At 41.5% G+C, this 22,789-nt stretch overlaps 1 pseudogene; it reads right to left on the bottom strand.

Moving 5' to 3' along the window:
• LOC141282366 (secretory phospholipase A2 receptor-like) overlaps window positions 1-19,123 on the bottom strand; it is a 41,290-nt pseudogene extending 22,167 nt beyond the window's left edge.
• Window positions 19,124-22,789: the final 3,666 nt, after the last annotated feature.

The following is a 22,789-nucleotide window of genomic DNA, read 5'->3' as shown; positions in this document are numbered from 1 at the left end:
ATTAATGTTAAGTAAACTTAATTCAGTCATGTTCTATCAACAAAGTAATTGAGTAGAGACTACATGTTAATATCATGTTGAGAAAACGTGGGCCAATCACATGGACCACTGTCCATGATTGAATCATGTTCAGGCAATAAGCAGTTTTTTGAGTGTGCTTACAAAACAAGAAAACAAGCATTAGTTATCATTTGACTATAACTATTTCAATACACAAAACAGTGTCTAGTGATGTCATACAATGTGCAAAAACATCTTAAATGCAAACAGGTTTTTTATTTAAGATGCATTAATGATCAGGTCAAGTGCATTGAAGTGAAATTTCTAGCTATGATACAGACCCGGTGTCAAGGTCTCAAGCTTGGGCTTCGGTTCTGTCCCATATTTTCAAGCCCCTCATTCAGCCAAGTGGCAAGCTTCAGCTCCTCCCCTTTTTTACCTCTGCGTTTTGGCGCCTTTTCAAGTTCATTAAAGCTGCGGTCGGCAACTATTTTGATCATATTTTTTACCATATTCACTGAAATCAACACTATGCTCCAATAGAACAACATAAATTAGACTGTTTAACCCTCTGGGGTCTAAGGGGTTCTATTTCGTTTCTTCTGACCGCCAGAGGCGGTGCTTACAGCACATGGATGTCCATCACACGAACGTGCAGGTCGAGTATTAGTAACAACAAAGTCACCTGTGACATGGTTGACGTCATCGATGTGCCCCGGCACAAAAGAGAAGTCAACCCAGGAAGTGACCTCTTGCATCTTCTCGCGTTTGAAGCAGGATCGAAGTTGGACTAAGACGCTGAAGTTTCGCTACCCGTAGAGGTTGGAGCTGTAACCAATTTGTTTACCCTCCTAGAGACTGCGTTAGTCTAGCCATAATTCTTTTAACCGGCGCTGAGTGGCCTCGCTCAGAGGGAATATTGAGGCCAGCGTGGCGGCGTTTCTCGCCGCGGACTCGCGGGTGACTATTTTCCACGGTCAGCTCCGGTTCATCTAAGGTAAGTCATTAGCTAAGATTTAGTTGTACATTTGGCTGCTGTCAACGTGTGTCGCCAAACGGTGTTCTCGCCGTGAACAGTTGTTTTTTTCAGTTACGGGCAAACACGCCATTTCAGTTGTTATGTATACGTTTAAAATCAGAGCGTATCTTCGCAATGAAATAAGACAACGCTAAATTTCTGACAGATAATCTATTGACATAGTTTACACATTGTTATTAAGTGTCTTGTTTAATTTATTTATTATTTTTATTTTATTTTTTAACTTAAGCAGCAGTACAGCAGTCTACTTAAAGCCAGGGTGTACTCGCCGGTGGCTACTGTATTGTATAATTAACCAGCCTGGTGTTGTCCCGCCTAGCTGACTAAGTGTAGCAGCAATCAATATGCTGCATATGTATTCGTCTTGTGCGGGATGTAAGGCCCCCCTCGAACCAGAGGACGGCCACACAGAATGTCCCTCTTGCCTGGGTATTGAACATTTGAGGCAGGGGTTAACGGAACAGGCCTGCATGAACTGTGTTTGCCTAAGTGTAGCCGTACGGACAGCCAGGCTAGCCCAGGTGGACCAGCAACACGGTACTTCCCATGGCAAAGGGGGGCAGGAGGCTGCACTAGCCGGGAGACCCACCAAGCGCCAAGGCGGGGCCACACACACAGCCCCTAAAGGGAAGAAGCAGAAAGGTGGCCTAGCTCTAAAGGTAGATAAGATGGCCGCGGAGTTTGAGCAAATTAAGGCTCTACTCACTAATTTGCAGCCACCCTCACCGAGCGTACAGGGCAGCAGCGTTCTCGCTGAAACCCCACCAGATAGGCAAGCTGATCTGCCATCGCTATCATCATCATCAACAGGCAAAGCGCAGGACGAACTATCCATCAGAGCCTCAGAGAGTTTTGAGCTTGGTGAACCTGAGCCACACACATCTCATTCACATGACTCTCAGACTGGCTCCCAGGTCACAAGTCAGAGTACAACGGCGGCATCAGAGGCTGGTCGAGCGTCAGTTCAGCCAGTCTTAAAGGCCGCATTAGCCCGTTTGGGTCTGGATACAGCACCAGCAGCTGTACCCAAGCCAAATGCTTTTTTTAGAGGGTCCACACAGCCCTCCACATGGGTAATGCCACCCTCAGCCCCGTATATTGAAGAGCTGCAGAGATGTTGGGCGGACCCTAGACGGCTTTCCCATCTCCCCAGGGACTGCAGAGTACTGGCAGCCATGCAGGACGCACCCACATATGGTCTTCAGAACATGCCGAACATAGAACCACCAGTAGCAGCACTAGTGCTATCACCCAATGAAGCTTTAAGACCTGACGCCCGTTGCCCCCGTGCACAGTGCCGGGTCACGGATGACTTAATTGTAAGAAGCTATGACACGGCAGCGCGTATGGGACGCATTGGGAATTCAATGTCACACCTGATGCTGGCCCTTACCGAGACGTTGCAAGGGACGGACCAGACATCGTCTCAGGAACTGTGTGATACGTCACTCCAGGCCCTCGCCTATATGACCAGAGAACTCGGTAGACTGATGTCATATTTAACCCTAGCCCGCCGCCAGATATGGCTAGCCCAGTCCCCGCTGGCAGAGCCCGACAGAAGAGTCCTTCGCTCCCTCCCTGTTCTCCCAGGGGAGTTGTTTGGTCAGGCCGCACAACAGGCCCTGGATAGAAGCACACAGGTAGTACAGGCAAGACAACAGTTTGCCAGTCTCCGCCGGGGGAGCCAGCTAAGACACAGGGCTCCAACCTCGAGGGGGCCACCGCCCGCACTCGCATCGTGGCCAGTTACCCGTCAGGAGTCACGACGCACAGATGGGTTTCGTCGCCCTACCACTTCCAGGACTCGCGGCTCTGCACAGGATAACAGAGCCGAGACTCGTCGCCCCTCTAGAGACCAGAGAGGGCGGACGGGCAGACGGTGACAACATAACGCCGGCGGTCGGACGTTTTTCCAGCCAGCAGCTCGAACGCTGGAAAGCGATAACACCAGACCCCTGGGTGTTGGCAACTCTGTCAAGGGGCTACAGCATCCAATTTCAACGACGACCGCCAAGATTCCGAGGGGTCAAAGACACCATCGTGAGCCACCCAGGGAAGGCCCTAGCCCTAAGACAAGAGATCAACGCTCTCTTAGAAAAAGGGGCCATTACATTAATCGACAGGCAGACACAGGACGGTGGGTTCTATTCAACATACTTCGTAATTCCCAAGAAAGATGGCGGTCTTCGACCGATTCTAGACCTAAGACCTCTCAATACCCACCTCAAGGTCCTAAAATTTCATATGTTGCGCACTGTAGATGTTCTCCAGAGCATTCAGGAGGGAGACTGGTTTACAACCATCGATCTAAAGGATGCTTATTTCCATGTTCCGATTGTACCACATCACAGGCAGTTTCTCCGGTTTTCCTTCGAAGGACAGGCATACCAGTTTTGCGTCCTACCATTTGGCATAGCGCTAGCACCGCGTGTGTTCACCAGGTGTATAGCAGCAGCGTTGGGGCCATTACAGGCACGGGGCATGCGGATTCTACCCTACCTCGACGATTGGCTGATCTGCTCACAGTCGGAGGCTCAGGCCCGCATGGAGGCTGCCGCAGTGGTTGCGCATGTCTCAGAGCTGGGGCTCAAGGTCAACCACCAGAAGAGCTCTTTGGTACCCAGCCAAGAGACAGTGTTCTTGGGCATACAGTTAGATTCGCGGACAATGAGAGCAACCCCTTCCCAGAGAAGGGTTCACAATATCCGCCAGCTGGCTGGCCGCTTCAGAAGGGGCAGGTTACTGACGCTAAGAACATTCCAGCAGTTAATGGGCATGCTCACTGCTGCCTCATCTCTGGTCCCACTGGGGCTTTTAACACTACGCCCATTTCAAAGGTGGCTGAACAACCGCCACCTTCATCCTGCACGGCATGTACACAGACTAGTGAGGGCCACGCACAGCTGCCGACAGCTCCTCCGGCCATGGGGGATGAGGGAGTACCTGATGCAGGGGGTTCCCTTAGGCTCTATCCCTTCCAGGAGGGAGGTCATTACCACAGATGCTTCCCAAGAAGGATGGGGTGCAGTTTGGCAGTGCAGGACAGTCAGAGGCTGCTGGAGTCCGCTACAGCAGCAACAGCACATAAATGTGTTGGAACTACAGGCAGTATTTTTTGGCCTACAACACTTTCTCCCGGAAGTGGCAGGCAGACACGTACTGGTGAGGACAGACAATACAACAGTGGTGTACTACATCAACCACCAGGGAGGCACCAGATCCCTGCAGTGCTTGAACATAGCCCAGCAGCTCTTGCCGTGGGCCAATCAACACCTTGCCAGTCTGCGGGCTATGTATTTACCAGGCATTTCCAACAGAGCCGCAGATCTCCTGTCCCGCCAGAACCCCGACCCAGGGGAATGGAGACTCCACCCAGCGGTAGTACAGACCATCTGGGAGCATTATGGCAGGGCAGAGGTGGACCTCTTCGCCAGTCAGGACTCAACACACTGCCCCCTCTGGTTCAGCCTCTCCGAACCAAGCCCTCTAGGCCAGGACGCACTGGCACATGCATGGCCGAGACGAAGGCTTTATGCATTTCCCCCTCTACCATTAATCCTGCCCACCCTGCACAGGATTATAGTGGAACACCACGAGACTTTAATGATCGCTCCTCGGTGGCCAGGGAGAGTTTGGTTTCCAATGTTGCTGCGGCTACTGCACAGAGAACCCTGGTGCCTTCCAGTGAGGAAGGACTTGCTGTCACAAATGGGTGGCCAGATCTGGCACCCGGATCCAGCTCGACTGCAGCTATGGGTTTGGCCACTGAAGGGCCAGACCCTTTGCTAGGCCTCTGTGAACCAGCTGTGGTCAGCACCATTAACAGCTCTCGGGCACCCTCCACCAATGCCCTCTACGCAAACAGGTGGAAACATTTTTCTGAATGGTGCCGAACACAGGGACAGGAGCCAACATGCTGCCCTTTACCAACCATCCTGCAGTTCCTTCAGACACTTTTTGACAAGGGACTTGCATCTTCCACAATCAAGGTGTACACAGCTGCCATCTCAGCGCAGCATAGCAGAGTCGAAGGGAGCACAGTAGGATCACATGTCTTGGTGACCCGTTTTCTGAGGGGCACTCTCCGATTGAGACCCCCCCGACGAAGCCAGGTACCCCAGTGGGATCTCCCTATGGTGCTGCAGGCTCTCTGCAGAGCACCATTTAAACCATTAAGGACGACAGACATAAACTGGCTCGCCTTGAAGACAGCCTTTCTCCTAGCCATAACGTCAGCTAAGCGAGTCGGGGAACTGCATGCACTCTCAGTCAGCAATGACTGCCTGCAGTGGCATTCCGGAGATGGCGGAGTCACGCTATGGCCAAACCCCTCCTTCCTTCCAAAGACCCTCTCTTCTACATTTACCAACCAGCCACTTAGCCTGCCAGCTTTCAAGTCAGCCCAGGAAGAGGGGTCAGACCTGAGGGCAGAGTTTTTATGCCCGGTGCGCGCCCTCAGGATATACATCGAGAGAACGGAGGGATTCCGCCAGTGTGACGCCCTGTTTATCTGCCACACAGGGCCAAAGAGAGGTCAGGCACTCTCCAAGCAGAGATTGTCTAGGTGGATAGTGGAGGCTATCCAGCATGCCTACAGGCAGAGTGGCTCCCCAAACCCTCAGCCAGTCCGAGCACACTCCACAAGGAGTGTAGCAACTTCATGGGCATCACTGAGAGGCGTGCCCCTTTCTGACATATGCAGAGCAGCCTCCTGGACATCAAGCTGCACTTTTACAAGGTTCTACAGGGTCAATGTGGTCCCTCATAACCCCCTGACAACAGTAATACTCCCGAGCCCGTCACAGCATCTCTAGATGGGTAAGCACTCCTCATGACTTTGTAGGTACTAGTCATCCATGTGCTGTAAGCACCGCCTCTGGCGGTCAGAAGAAACGAAATAGAACGAAGGTTATGCAGATAACCACGGTTCTATGAGTTTCGGATGACCGCCAGAGCTTGGCTGTCATTCGGAGTGAACACGAGAAGATAGCCAAGAGGTCACTTCCTGGGTTGACTTCTCTTTTGTGCCGGGGCACATCGATGACGTCAACCATGTCACAGGTGACTTTGTTGTTACTAATACTCGACCTGCACGTTCGTGTGATGGACATCCATGTGCTGTAAGCACCGCCTCTGGCGGTCATCCGAAACTCATAGAACCGTGGTTATCTGCATAACCTTCGTTTTTAGGGCCCTGGGGAAGTTTTGACATGCACTGACATTTGTGCTTTTTCAGTTGCTTAAAAACATATAAATGGCAAAATTCTCATAACACTGCGTTCAGCACAAACTGGGCTACAATTTTATCAACATGTATGTACATGTTTGTATTTTTGAGAGAAAAATGTTTATGCGTGGTTTTTGAAAAAGCTACATTTTTAAGTCACTGATACAAGTCCACAAAACTCATTCTAAACATGTTTTCCCAAGACTTTTCAAAATATGATCTAGTAGTCTAGAGTTTTTTCTTCAAAATGATGCGGGAAAGCTTCTGAATAATCAGTGATTGACAGCTGTAGAACAAAAGAGTTGAATAATGAGCCACATAATTTGCCTTGTGGGGATGTTCAACAGAAATGTAACTTTCTCTGTAGTAAAACCATAAGGTTAACTTGGGAATTTATAACAAAAAATTATATATATAATGTGTTTATATATAGAAATATTTTCTATTAATTTCACAAGTATACCTTTAAAAACCATAGTAATCATAGTAAAGGTACTGTTTTGGCCATCGTAAAAATGAACACAGGGTAGTGTTTGGTTGGCCAGCGAGAGTTTTACTTTTGTGCAGTAAACAGCTCAAAATAAAAACTGCCTATCGTTGTCTGGACTCTTATTTGTGTTTTTTAATCATTATCGTAGAAACACAACAAGCGTGTAAAAACGTATCAATGTTTGTTTACAGCTGCCGCCATTACCTCACGTGTTGATCATGAAAGCAGTATGTGTGCACATGCGAGTGATCCTTGCTGTGCAGAGATATGCGCTTAGACGCAACTAAATAAGGATTGTATTGTTTGCAATTCGCATATTTTATAAGAATACCAAAAAGCCCGTCGAGTTTCCTGACTCGTGTGTTTGTGTATGTGTGTTCCCATCACGGAAGAACAAAGAAAACACTTGCGTCTGGAGATACTGACACACATACGCAAGTAAATAAGGATTTAGATGTAGTGTTTGGTGCATTCGGATGAAACAACAAGGAATGGAGAGACTGGATTGTGAATTGCGTATCCATTGATTGCAGGAGGCACGAGTCATGCATATGGATGTTTCTGCTCATTCACTTCAATGGCACGGGGGTGTGGCGATCTCATCTCATTACAGATAATCAGGTAACAAGAGAGAGACGGTACTTCTCCTACTTTTCATACAGTTTACACCGAATGACAATATATGTTTTCGATCTCACTTACATCATTTAAAAGCTGACATTCCAAGCATTATGTAGAGGTTTATCTTTTGTTTCTATGACAAGTATTCGTTAAGTTACAGTTTATTTTTCTGACGTGTTTGAGAAAGGACTTCACTGAGGGAGAGAGAACAAAACGCGCATCATGTTTATTTTCTTAATTTTGCAAGCGTGTTGGATTATACGCAGCGTAATGGCGAAGAGAACTTTCACTAATAAACTTCAGATTCCTCGGTTAACAACCAGAGCTAGGAAAACAACCAATGAAAAGAAGGAAACAAAGATATAAAGCGACCGTAATAAAACTAGGATAAATATTGGACCAGCATTTGAAAGGTGGAGGAATCTACAAGATTTTAAAGGGTTCAAGCTGGATGCAGAGCTTGCCACATTTCTTCTCTACAGGTAATTGTGCTTTATCAACCATTTATTGTATTTCGGAGTGTTATGTAAGTAATCTAAGTATTCTTGCTAAGTATGCATTCACAATAATAATTGTGCACACGCGCTGAAGAGGACAAGCTCGAGAAGGGAGGTTGCTCGATGGTAGTGGGGGAGGGACATGAAATTGTAAACATTTGGAAACTACTCAATCCTCCAGAGTTGCCGACGGCAGCTTTATGAATTTTCGGTGGCCAAGGCATGAAGCAACAAACAAACATGAAAGGTGAGTACATTAACTGATAGATGACATCTGCATATATGTAGTTCACTATTATGAAAACAGGTTACATACTGTGATGAGGGAGCAATACCAGACGCTAGCGTATTTAAGTTGTGTTTTTCCCCTTTTGATTTCAATTGGAATTAAATTGCAATTTTATGGGCACGTCTAAAATGTTTTGGAGCATCCTCTGCCACTGGTCAGGATGGCTAATTTCCATTGTGATTTCTTCTAAAGGAGTCAGCGTGTCAATCAGGTTACACAATGCACAATGTCCCACTGTGTAGCAGATAAGCAGGAGATATGGCCGTGTTCACCAGCATAGATATTTAGTGTCCGCCTCTGTTCATACATTCTCTGCAGCATTTGAGTGTTGAGTTCCACTGAGTTTTAACTGCTTGGATGATGGTGTGCACTGGGATGCCCAGCTCCTCCTGAATGGTCTTTAGCCTCTGTTTGGCCAGTACAGAGTGCCCAAAGTAAGTTGCACAGTTTTTTAAAAACTAATAATGTCCAGGACAGCTCTCTAACTAGATATGTCATCATTGATAATAAGCTAAAGGGTGTAAGCAGTGCAGCTTACATGAGGTAGTTCAGCTAGAGTCATCCCTTTTACCATGTTTGCTCCACCATATCTTAGGACAATAACTACATGCTCTGGCGCAATATCCCAATCTTCTAACATTTTGAGGATTGTTTCTTGGACATAATTGCCAGTGGCAAACCTTATGCAAACTGACAACATAAGGTTTGCCAATGCCCTATGAATTGCTTGTGCATCATCAATTACTGTGTTGTGATCTCGGTCAGTTGCCTCAGCAAAAAATCTATTTGGTCAGTGTTCCATTCAGGCAAAAACATTGTTTTCCTGAGTTCACAAATATTGTATAAGATGCAACAAGCTACAACAATGGCAGGCATGAAATTTATGTTCACATCATTGCACTTTAGTAAACATCCCCAACGGCCTTTCAGGCGTCCAAAGGCATTTTGAACCGCCATTCAAGCTTATCTTAAACTAGACTGTTCATCAGTGACGGCTGGTGACTTCTCTTCTGAGTGGTGCGAATTCAAAATATGTGTTCGGATTGTCATGCGTGTTGCTCATCATGTCAAAATATGTGTTTGTTGTGAACCATGTGCATCATGCATCTTGTCAAAATAAGTGCCTGCTGCACACGCATCGAAAGGGTTTATGAGATATTTATCTTTTATATTTATAAAAGAGACACTCACGTCCCCAAAATACTCTAGACACTAACTTGACACTAAACTCTAATTACACATGAGATTAAGCGAGTATCTGACAAACGTGAGCGTCACTTTTATCATAAACCCTTTAGATGCGTGTGCAGCAGGCACTTATTTTGATAAGACGCATGATGCACATGGTTCACATGACGTGCCGAAAATGCATATTTTGAAATGACAAACCAAAGCTTTGCATCATGCTACCTCGAAAAAGAAGTCACCAGCCACCACTGCTGTTCATGTGTCAGGTTTTTGAGACTTATGAAGCCTTTCATTAAGCACTTCTTAATTAAGTGTGTAGGCAGCATCTCCAATAACATGAGCAGGTATTGTCACTCCATCCACCACTATAGATTTCTGCAAAATAATGTAGTGTTTATTTTAAAATGATGGTCATGCCAAGACTGCTCCACTGCTTGCTCTAAATCTCATGTGTTTTACAAACTAATTCACACATTTACATGTAATCAATAGGGTAATATGATTATAAAGCATATTTGGAATGGTGTCCAAGGAAACATATGGTACTCCCCCTTTGTAACTGGGATAAATGTACAAGCAGAGAGTGAGGTGATGGCTTGGAGGAGGGATGCTGCATGATGATTGGTTGGATTAAATGACAATGCTCCTCATGAACTTAGTTGAGTAAAATGTATTAGTTTTTAAAAGAAGTTTATTAATTTAAGTTCGGGAGGATCATAGTCATGTGGCATTTAATTCAACCAATCAGCATGAAGAGTTCTTTTCCATTAGTTTTTTGCAGCATCCGTCCCCCACCCCATCGCCTCACTTTCAACACGTAAAATATGCTTTCTCATTACCCTATTGATTACATATTAACCCCCAGGGGTCTAAAAATGCGGCGACGTGTTTTGACGTGTTTTCTCCTTATCATAGCAGAATCAACTTTAAAAAACTCCATCATTAATAATCATAAACTTACGTGTTTTACATCATTTGAAACTTTGAAGGGTCCTCTTAAATTAGTGTACATTCACAATAACAAGAGATCTTTGTGTTTTTGTCAAATAAAGAAAATAAACAGGGTGCACATTCAGACATTTCTGTCTCCGTCAGCTGTCTCTCAAAACACGTTACAAAAATCAGTTAAAACTACACGAATACTCGTCACACAAACATGATACACATATCCAAAGAAAGCCTGAAATGTCTACTTTTAAACAAGCTAATTATAATCGAAAACAAATATTTCCTGTTTATATAATCTGCATTGAAGTAAAGAGAGTACCGTTTTTCCTGCCTGACTTCATTCTCTTTAATGCGGTCACGCCCACAGGCGGTACACGCTGTTGACATGGTCATGAAGAGCAGCTTAAACATTAAATCTGATCAAACTTCACTTCTTCGGTTTGTTAAAGACGTTACCGCATGTTTGGATTAAAAACTTTATACACACACATGACGAAGATCTTCATTTATGTCTGGACATTGAGGAAGAGAAGTGTTTATCTTTAACGTTACCTAAGAAGAACAACAATGGAGGACTGGAGGAGGATATATACTTGAAGTAAGTAACAGTTAATTTATACCATTTTTATTTGCTATCATGTAATATGCTTCGGATTGAAAAACTTTCGCATAGTTTACAAACGAGGACGCGTGATCTCACGTAATGGCGGATTTCATTGTTACATGCTGTACAGTGTTAAACACAGTTATTCACTTTCGTATCCTTCATGGCAACTTTGAGTAATGCTGCTCTGCGGGATCTGCTGTAACATGATTCCATATTGTTTACATGCAAGGCAATTCCATACATTGCGCTTTACACGTGACACCGTTTTTATGAGCTCCACGTTGTTTACACGCTCATGCACATGGACGCCATATGCGATGTGTAAAGTTCATACATGCTTACAGAAACGCATTTAAAACACAAGCTAGACAATAAGGGGATGGGCATCTGAAAATAACTTTTTATAAAACTAATCACTGCAAAAAATTTTTATGTACATGATAGTTTATCTGAATGTAGTGCTGTGATATTTACCCATCAGTTATGTATGTAAGGGTATTTCTGTGGACAATTTATGCTAACAGCTGTTTATAACTCTCTTACCCCTGCTGAAAAAAACAGCATCAAACCAGCAGGGACCAGCATGGGAATTAGGCTGGTCTATGCTGGTTTAGCCGGTGGTCACAGCATACCAGCACCAAAACACAACATATGCTGGTATGACCAGCATGGGATGCTGGTGCTAATGCTGGTTTAGCTGGTGCTAATGCTGGTTTGTTGCTGGTTTAGCTGGTGCTAATGCTGGTGCTGATACTGGTTTGATGCTGGTTTAGCTGGTGTTCACTAGCAAACCAACACCAAAACACAACATATGCTGGTCTTGCTGGTATGCTGTTTTTTTCAGCAGGGACAGGTCTGCATCCCTCTCATCAGTACAAAACTCTGAAGTGGAAAAACATATTCACACTTTTTGGACATAAAGTTATATGGTAACATGAGCCACAAGAAGTTTACAGCTCTGTTGTTTATCAGTTTCTTATACAAGTTAAGTTTTTGAATAGGGTGTGTTCCCAAATAAACTGAAAATGTCCTAATGACCTTTATTTCTATTTTGATTATATTGTTAACTTCTTAATAAACCTCAAACAAACATGTATACATTTATTTGTCCTCACATTCTTTACTGTAGTTCCCTCCTGCCTCATTATGCAGCTCATTATGCAGCCTTTGTTTGCTAGCTGTCAATCAATCCTTCTTGCAAACGGCCCCTCTAAACAAAAAGTGTCTTACGATTTCTAAGTCAATATATTGTTTTATGTGAATGAGTAAGCAGGATTATTTTCACTTTTTTTTAAAACACGCATAAACATTTTTCACTCATAAATACAAACATGTACATACATGTAGCTCATATAATATTTTAGCCCAGTTTGTGCTAAACGCTAGCCTGACGTTGTCATACTCAATTCTAGTCAGAATTTGAGTCTGATACCGCTCCATTGAGCTAAAATTATGAGGCGTGTCTCAACCGAAAAATGCCTCTCCACTCAATCGGATAGACCTATGACCAATCCGAGTAACGGAGTGTGTGACGTATGTTGAAATGTCGTCTTTTGCAGCCTAACCGAACTGCTAGTAATTTTGCTACAAAGATACTAACATCATTGTAATTATACTAAGTCTGAGTTAGCGAAGGTACATCAACACCTACTATGTTTACAACATCTAATTTATATTACAACATTAAGTATTTACCAAGTCATACAGTAAGACTATCTCTTACCATTTGTACGTTAGGTGAACTTCATCCACGACGATAGCTACCCATTACGTTGGTGTCATGATTTCGGTTTTATTGGCTGCTTTGTCTTTGTTTCACTTGTGTTGTGTTTTTGTTTTGACAGCTCCACACGTGCGCGCCTTCCACCTGGTGATCTCATTACCTCTGACTCTTCTCACCGGCGTCCCACACCTGATCCTTATTATTGCCCAATCCGGTTTGATTTAAATTCCCCTCGTTTCCTTTGTTCTTTGCAAGTTCGTCTTAGTGTGTTCATGCCACTAGCTCTGTCTAGTTCTTGTCGTGTCTAGTTTAATATTTTGGATTATTCACCATGCTCTCTGCTGCCTTTGCCCCTTTAGATTCCCCGCCCCGCTGTCAATCTCTCCCGACTGGTGTGGCAACAGTCAAGTGTTTGTGTACTCTCAGTCAGTGAACTCTCCGAGTGCTATTCAACACCTTGCGCTGTCCAGCCGCAGTGCGCTATCCAGCGCGTAATTCTGCTGAAGACTCTGACTGCCGCAGTGCGCTGTCCAGCGCGTAATTCTGCTGAAGACTCTGACCGCTTCTCTCTCTCTCTGTGCCCCGCCAGGATTCTCTCTCCGTGCCCGCCAGGACTTCATCTCAGTATTTACTGAGTTCTGTGGATGTCTGACAGCCCGGCTGTGTTTCCCACATAGTGAGCTACTAGAGGAGATCGCTGGGGCCCGCCTCGCTAGTGTCATCTCTCCTCCTCTTCTTCACACACGGACACAGAGAGTTCTCTAATATACATATTCTGATCCACCTAGTGTTTTCTACTATACATATTGCATCTGATTACATTTGTGTCATTCTCTTATACATACCTTTTGAATAAAAACCTCTGCGCTGGGATTCCAGTCTTGTGTCATCCCTAACAGTTGGCTTGAAAAATATCGGAGCCTAGCATGTCCCGCCACTTATTCAGCAGTCACGCTTCCGGGCTTCCAAAAAGAAGCTGGCAACGACCACTAATTATATCCATCTCGTCGTGCACGCCGAGTTGCATCGCGGTGATACCCATTTCAGTTGCTTCTTTAACTTTGTCCTCCATAAGTGCGACCAACTTTTGCCGAATCCCGTAGGAAGGACGGCAACAACATAAACAAATGCCTTGATCGCGTTTCTCTGTTCCTCTTTTTAATTCAATGCTCTGTCGATATCTTTTAGAACAGACTCAATGTCAGATTCCACACATCTGAATGCTACAGCGGCAGCCATTTCATTGTAAACAGATTGAACACACGCACTCTTTGGTGACGTGGTTGTGTTGATCATCTGTCCATCATTGTATAAAGCCCGCCCTCACAATTTGATTCGTCTGCCAGTTTTGGTACTCGCATAGTAGCTCCTCAACGGAAAAACGCCAGACCGATCTTCCTGTTATAACACTATAAACATAGCTATGTTAGTCTACTCAAATCTAATGCATAGCACAAGTGTAAGCAATAACAACTTTTTCTTGCTACTACTTACCAAAGGTTGTGATCCACAACCGCCTGCAACACTATAGAGTGCCTTCCTTTACGATTATAGTATGCAGCTGGTCTTCTTTGGGTTTTATTATTACTTTATGGCTGCCATTGAACATATAAAATACTATTAAACCCCCCTTTAAGCATACCTGTCAACACTCCCATTATTCCCAGGAGTCTGCTGTATCTATTGCCCCCCTCCCGTTTTGTAATTTCTCCCCAAAAACTCCCATAATTTAAACTACCTTACCTTGTTTAATGAATAATCACATCAATATATTATTCCAAGGTTGTCCAGTTGCCAGATATTGTATGAAACGCATCCTACTCACACAATAGACATATCATACAATTTAAACCCATTTTTTACCTCAACCTGGCAACCTACAACTCGGTTGCGCTGTGGATATATGCACAGGTAGACGAGGGAAGTTGAATAACTAGACTGCGTGTTTGCTGGCTGGACTGTGGTTTAACGGCACTGCCATATTAGTGGTGGCAACTTTTCTATTAATTTCCTAGCAACTAGAGGTAAATGCCTCTGTGGCTCCGTCGTGTGCAGTTTGGAGGTGTACAAACCTTCACACATCTCAAAATGAGTCCTGGTGAATTACCTTTCACAAGTAAGACTTAACTGTTGTTTCTGGTTTTGCTAGATCATTGTAACATTATTTTAAAAGAGAGTTGGCAACTGGAGGCAAACTTTTAATAGCTGGCAATATCTCAATTTAGCAATGAATGGTGATACGTAACGAGAGTTTACAGATGTTTACACAATATAATTTTAGTGCTATAAAAACAAATGCAGACTGTCACTTTTTGCACCCCCCCCCCCAAAAAAAAGATCTCCGAGAATTTCTAATCCAAATGTTGACAGGTATGCATTTAAGTGGTGCACTTACTGGACTGTACATTTGGTAACTTAATTTTTAAATAACGGTCTCACATTACATGCTACACACACAGTCTCTTAGGCTTTGTGCCAGACACTAACAGGGTTGTGTTTCCCTTCCACAGAGGACTTTTATTTTCTATTGCCAGTCAATGTGTGGAATTTCAAGAGTTCTTTGGTGTTTGTGTTTGCCTTTGATATGTATATATATGATAATGATTATTTTGACAGAGCTCATATGAAATAACACAATACTTTCATACTTTTTAAACACAAAACATTTCAGAATGTAAAGTTTAATATTTAAGCACATTAAACATCTAGTATTTTTTTTACTTTTACTTAAGTAAAAATTATTTTTGTACTTTTACTCAAGAAAGGAAAAGTACACAATTTTTATGTTATTATGCATTAAATCAATTTTTATATGCAATATATAATGAATACACAGTATGATTCTATGCTTTAGAATGTAGTGAACATTTTTTAGTAACGAAAAGTAAATTTTTTCTCAAGACAAACACTCTAATAAAGCACAGATGCTTGGAAAATGTAACTAAAATACTTAAGTATTATACACCTCTGATCATTATTATTTCAGAAGACATACAGAGAGATTTAGAGGCAAGTCACTTGTTTTCAATGAACAAACAGCTTTTGTAAAATTGCTACTCTAAATGTTATTTTTTACAATGGCTAGTCCATGCTATTTTACAAGAATTAATTATAAATAATTGTATGCTGATTTTACCATGTAAATATGTACATTATTAGTTTAAAGGCGGAGTGCACATGTTTGAAAAACGATATGGAAAAGGGAGTCGGGCCAACTACCAAAACACACTTTTAGCCAATTAGCAGTAAAGGGCGTGTCTACTAACCGACATCCTTGCCGGGGTTGCGTATGTGTGGGGCGGGTCTATGAAAAGAAGGTCTAGATTTTATTGGGGTAGGGGCGTGTTTGTTTAGGTGATTTCAAATATTAACATTGGCTTTCAAAAATTGTGCACTCTGCCTTTAAATGAATAATCAATTTAACAGAGTGCTGTATATTGCACAGATGGCTGAGAATGCCCTGAAAATGGAAGGAATATTTCACCGTTCCTGGTGACTAAATTTCTGAGAATATAACGATAATAATGATAATAAACATGGTATATTTAAGTGGATTCTTGGCTCATATCACATGGAGTACTTGACTTCACTGTCGGTTGGTTCAGATGAAACACCTCTCCATCTTCATCCATTTTCCAGCTTATCTGTGCGTTCTTCAGTCCGACGCGCTTTAGCTTTATATGCATCTGAAGACCAGCCATAAAACAAATCAAAGGAAACTATTAGGACACAATTAAGTTACACATTAAATATAGTCTTAAAATGATGATTAAAAATAGTAATGATATTTATTTTTTTATTTATGGTAGGTTAATTTAAAAAATTTAAATGCATAACAATAATGGAAGTTAAATCTGTGCAATCATCTGTAAACTGACATTTGCTGTAAACTAATGAAATTTTTGCATTGGCAGATAAATATTTTTGTCAGCCATAACCAAAAACTTTATTAAAAGCTATTTTAAATAGATATTTTTATCATTTTTGTTAAGTGATACATTTGTTTTTTTCAATATTTTTAAAATGTGTTGAACACCTCTGTAACAGCATAATCACAACAAAGGACATTTAAATTACCATTATGAAATAGTTTCAGAAATCACAGGGAGAGAGTCACTAAAACATGTCCCCAACCCTTGATCATACTAAACATACAGGATTATACAAATTAATACAAATTAGCTACCTTGTAAAATTGATAATTATCGCCATGAGATTGTGTTGGTCATTTCCATAAGTAAGCAGGGTTCTCAGGTTATACCCAAAAGTTTGGAGCGAGATTACATCTATTAGGGTAGCCTCCAGTCGGTTTAATTTTACCTATTGTTTATAATTGACCAGCACAAATTGTAACAATTGGTAAGTCTGATAAAAGACAGACAAATTCATCCAAATAAAATACATAATTTTATATTTTAACACTCCCATGAGGCACTTTGAATATTTGGTCTTGCCGTTTGGACTCACAAATGCTCCCACAGTTTTCAGGGGCCTTGTTAATGCTGTTTTAGGTGACATGCTTAACCACTTTGTCTTTGTGTACCTGGATGACTTATTTATTTTTGCCCCTCTCTCGTTCATGACAGAATCCTAGTGATGAATCTTTTAGCGATTTTTTTATTTAACATTAAAAATTCACTTCACGTGCTTAATTTACCAAATGCTTGGAAACTGCTAAAAGTGTTGGTATATTATTTACAACTGCACAAAACAGCAAAACACCATCTCAACTGTTCATTTATCTGTAATAAAAATGTTGCATTGGCTGTGATTTTAAGGAAGAGCAGCTGTTCCAGAGATGATCTTATTCTGTACAATCAATCAGTTTATTTTAAACCCAAGAGACATAACTTCTGCCAGGATTGTTGTTGTTGCCGTTATAAACAGAAAACATTTTATTATTTTTAAAAGAGATTTAAAGCACTTTAGGAGTATCAAAGTTTGATTTCAAACATTGATTTTAAATCTTTGACGATCTTTCTCAGTCAATATTAAATATATCAAATGTTATATTTTCACAGAATGTTCTTTACATCATGTAGAGCAATTTTATGAATAAAGTTCTTGCAGTTCTTGTTCTGCAGGGGTTGAAAACTTGGGCGTGTTATTTGGCTATTGTAACAACCACTCAATCACAGCATTACTGATCAACATAGTCACTCTTTTCATATCAGATAATTCAATCCTGCCATACCAATCATCAACAGCAGATATCTTAAAAACAAATTATCCAGATCATGATTAGCATGGTGATATAATCTTGGATGTGTCATTTGATCTCATATGTTATAAGCAACGTACGAAGAACAGGTCCCAACCCTCTACTATAGGGGTGTTTACATGTTCTTTTGTGGAAAATTATTAACTGCTTTATTATATTAATTAAGATTATATTAATATTAAATTGTATTGTATTGTATTATATTATAATATATTAAAATCATATTCATGAAAAGCAGCCTGAATATAAGTTCTAATACTCTTTATGGATATTGTCTGTTTTGAACTGATTGGTTTGCATTTGTGATATCTAAGAGAACCTGATCATATTACTTAAGAAAGAGACAAACCTCATTCAGAATGGCCGTCTGTAGTGAAGTATCAGTCAAACTGCATTTTCCATCACAGGACAAGTTTAACCTGACAATCTGTTTTTTAACACCTAAAGGCAGATGGAATAACAAAATGCATTAATTTATATCAAAAATTCATGAATTCAGTATACCAGTTTAGTAGAAAGACATTTTATTTGTTAAATAAATGTACCTCCATAGCATATAAAATGCTGCTGTTGGGTACAGCTATACTGAACCCATTTCCCAGAGTCAGTTATTGACATGGCAACACAGTCACCAGATCCTGTAGTCTGTGATGTGTACCCTGTTGCCCAGTATCTGAAGAAGAGGTTCCACTGGTCAGACCACTGCCAAGAGTCCAAGAACAGACCGATCCAGACCCATGGCCCATATCCAACAATTGTATATAGTCGACTCTGCTCCTCATCACTGCTGATGGTGGCCAGATCAGTATAATGCTGTCTGCAATAGCTCTGAGCATCTCTCCAGGTTTTAGTAGTCTGTATCCAGATATATCCAGTACTTTCTATTGAAAGATGCAAAACCAGAATCATGTCTTAACTCTTCATTTCAGCAAAACTACATTTTACACAGTTAGTAATCTAAATACTCACCATCATAGCACACAAAGTACAATTCTGTTGAGCATAATTCAGTGTACAAAAATCCATGAGCAAAATAGGCACATGCAAAATCATCCGACTGTCCTGGACTCCAGCCACTGTCCTGTGTAACAGTATCATTTCCCAAAGACCAACCCCAGTGACTCTGTGTCGCCCTCTGCAGTCCAATCCACACTGATCCACTGTACCCATCATTCACTGTATTTACAATAATGTTCACATCTTCTATCGAGTCTACAGTAACCAGATCAGTGTATCTCTCTCTACAGTAACTCTGAGCATCTGTCCATGTCATACTTATGTTTACGTACTCATAACTTCGACAAAGACCAGAAGCACTGCACAGAAGTCCTGTTAAAATAAACATGTTTAAATAAACGCTTGTGCACACATATACTTGTGAAAACAGATTGAAATGATGACACCAACCTGACAGCAGAAGAAGCACAAACAAACTCATGTTCATAACTGCTGTCACAGCTCCACTATGATGTTTCACCATCACTGCACACTGATCTGAAGATCAACAAAGAAATCACCCATTTACTGTAGTACAGTTTTAAGAAGTAATTGTAACAATGTTGTCCAAACAAGATAAGTGGACAGGATCTGTGGGCAGACTAAAACTTTAAAATACATCAAAAACATAAACTAAAATACAAGGTATGGCATGACATGAAACATACCATACAACACATCAACATTTAATAACCGACAAGAGACAATGAAAATACACTGTGGTGTATATATATATATATATATATATATATAAAGTATTGTTCAAAATAATAGCAGAACAATGTGACTAACCAGAATAATCAAGGTTTTTAGTATATTTTTTATTGCTACGTGGCAAACAAGTTACCAGTAGGTTCAGTAGATTCTCAGAAAACAAACAAGACCCAGCATTCATGATATGCACCCTCTTAAGGCTGTGCAATTGGGGTATTAGTCGAAAGGGGTGTGTTCAAAAAAATAGCAGTGTCTACCTTTGACTGTACAAACTCAAAACTATTTTGTACAAACATTTTTTTTTCTGGGATTTAGCAATCCTGTGAATCACTAAACTAATATTTAGTTGTATGACCACAGTTTTTTAAAACTGCTTGACATCTGTGTGGCATGGAGTCAACCAACTTGTGGCACCTCTCAGATGTTATTCCACTCCATGATTCTTTAACAACATTCCACAATTCATTCACATTTCTTGGTTTTGCTTCAGAAACAGCATTTTTGATATCACCCCACAAGTTCTCAATTGGATTAAGGTCTGGATATTGGGCTGGCCACTCCATAACATTAATTTTGTTGGTTTGGAACCAAGACTCTGCCCGTTTACTAGTGTGTTTTGGGTCATTGTCTTGTTGAAACAACCATTTCAAGGGCATGTCCTCTTCAGCATAGGGCAACATGACCTCTTCAAGTATTTTAACATATGCAAACTGATCCATGATCCCTGGTATGCGATAAATAGGCCCAACACCATAGTAGGAGAAACATGCTCATATCATGCTCCATGCTTCACTGTCTTCACTGTGTACTGTGGCTTGAATTCAGAGTTTGGGGGTCGTCTCACAAACTGCCTGTGGCCCTTGGACCCAAAAAGAACAATTTTACTCTCATCAGTCCACAAAATGTTCCTCCATTTCTCTTTAGGCCAGTTGATGTGTTCTTTGGCAAATTGTAACCTCTTCTGCACATGCCTTTTTTTTAACAGAGGGACTTTGCGGGGATTCTTGAAAATAGATTAGCTTCACACAGACGTCTTCTAACTGTCACAGTACTTACAGGTAACTCCAGACTGTCTTTAATCATCCTGGAGGTGATCATTGGCTGAGCCTTTGCCATTCTGGTTATTCTTCTATCCATTTTGATGGTTGTCTTCCGTTTTCTTCCACGTCTCTCTGGTTTTGCTCTCCATTTTAAGGCATTGGAGATCATTTTAGCTGAACAGCCTATCTTTTTTGCACCTCTTTATAGGTTTTCCCCTCTCCAATCAACTTTTTAATCAAAGTACGCTGTTCTTCTGAACAATGTCTTGAACGACCCATTTTCCTCAGCTTTCAAATGCATGTTCAACAAGTGTTGGCTTCATCCTTAAATAGGGGCCACCTGATTCACACCTGTTTCTTCACAAAATTGATGACCTCAGTTATTGAATGCCACACTGCTATTTTTTGAACACACCCCTTTCAACTAATTCAACTACTTGCCCAATTGCACAGCCTTAAGAGCGTGCATATCATGAATGCTGGGTCTCATTTGTTTTCTGAGAATCTACTGTACCTACTGGTAACTTGTTTGCCACGTAGCAATAAAAAAATATACTAAAAACCTTGATTATTCTGGTTAGTCACATTGTACTGCCATTATTTTGAACAAGACTGTGTATATATATATATATATATATATATATATATAGAGAGAGAGAGAGAGAGAGAGAGAGAGAGAGAGAGAGAGAGAGAGAGAGAGAGAGAGAGAGAGAGATCAGACAATAAACCAGTCAGAAAGTAACACATGCAACAAAAGAACCATCAAAACAGGATACATAGGAAGACAATAAACCAGTCAGAAAGTAACACATGCAACAAAAGAACCATCAAAACAGGATACATAGGACAGGGGACCAAACAGGAACATGAAACATCAGGCAACATATTTGGCAGTATTATATGTATTTTAGGGATGGGACGATTACCGATTTCACGATAAAAAAAAGTCCTGGCGATTTGTATTGTCGCTTAAAATGTAATGATCATTCCAACAATGTTTGATAACTGCGATTTTGAAAACTTGCAGTAAATCCTGTCCAGCCAGAATCAGTTTGACGCAGGCGCGCACATGCGACATAGTTTTTTGCATAAGACAGCATTTAAGGGATAATGTATTTCTATTAATTGGCGGTAAACTTATTAGACACATTTATTTATTTTTTACCACAGAAATGATTTCAGGGACATAAAATATTAAATTGTTTTCTATTTTCAAAAATAGAACTTTTTTATGTTTTCTTTTTGAACATTTCCATCTCATTTTAACAAAACCATGATAATATTGATAACCATGATAACTTTGGTCACTATAATCATGATATTAAATTTTCTTACCGTCCCATCCCTAATGTATTTATCCGATTTCATCAAGCTCCAAAAACAACACAAAAATTGCCCTCTTATCTGCCATATTTGCAACTCTTGTATCATCAGAACAGGGTGTTTAACGGACCACTATTTCTGTTTGTCGGGGCTGAATGCAGCCTTTGGTTTTGATATGGCCCCACACATTAACTTCCCGTTTTGAATTTGGGGGACTAAATAGATTAGAGAAGGGGCACGAATAATAAGTAATGGTGGTATGTGTGTGAGAATATAGATATAAAACCAAGTCTAAAAAAATGGTGCTAAATAGCAGTAAAAGTGGTTCACTGCGCGTAATAATAGGAAAACCATTTTTAGTACTAAACATCACCTATGTAGAACTAGAACTATGTAGGACCATAATATGCTATGTTGAACTATAAGTGGTTGTATAGTTATGTTTTAGCACCACTTATGGTTCTATAGCAATGCTATAGACCCTTTTACTGTAAGTAAAAATGTTGACTTTTTTTAGGCAGACTTTAGGTGGAGGCAGAAAGCAGAGATGGGGACTTAAGTCGCACACACAGTGACTTCAGACTCGACTTGAGATTCGTCCTCAAAGACTTCAGACTCGACTCGGACTCGAGCCGCGGGACTGGTGAACAATGTTTATTGTTAGGAAACATCTGATGAGCTCTCGGTTATTCCTTTCCCTCCGTTACCTACAACCTTCCCAAGATGTAACACGTGACGTATTTGCTCCGCGCGCCCCACACTTTCGTGAACATACATGGCAACCGCACTGGCCGCTGCTGTGCCATTCATCGGAAGCTGTGACGGACCCGTGGTTCACCTCGCATGCGATTCGCGGATTAATATTC

The sequence above is a fragment of the Paramisgurnus dabryanus genome, chromosome 6 (assembly GCF_030506205.2).
Source record: "Paramisgurnus dabryanus chromosome 6, PD_genome_1.1, whole genome shotgun sequence".
Taxonomy (NCBI): domain Eukaryota; kingdom Metazoa; phylum Chordata; class Actinopteri; order Cypriniformes; family Cobitidae; genus Paramisgurnus; species Paramisgurnus dabryanus.
The sequence above is the reverse complement of the archived record's forward strand: the minus strand, read 5'-3'. Positions and strand labels throughout refer to the sequence as shown.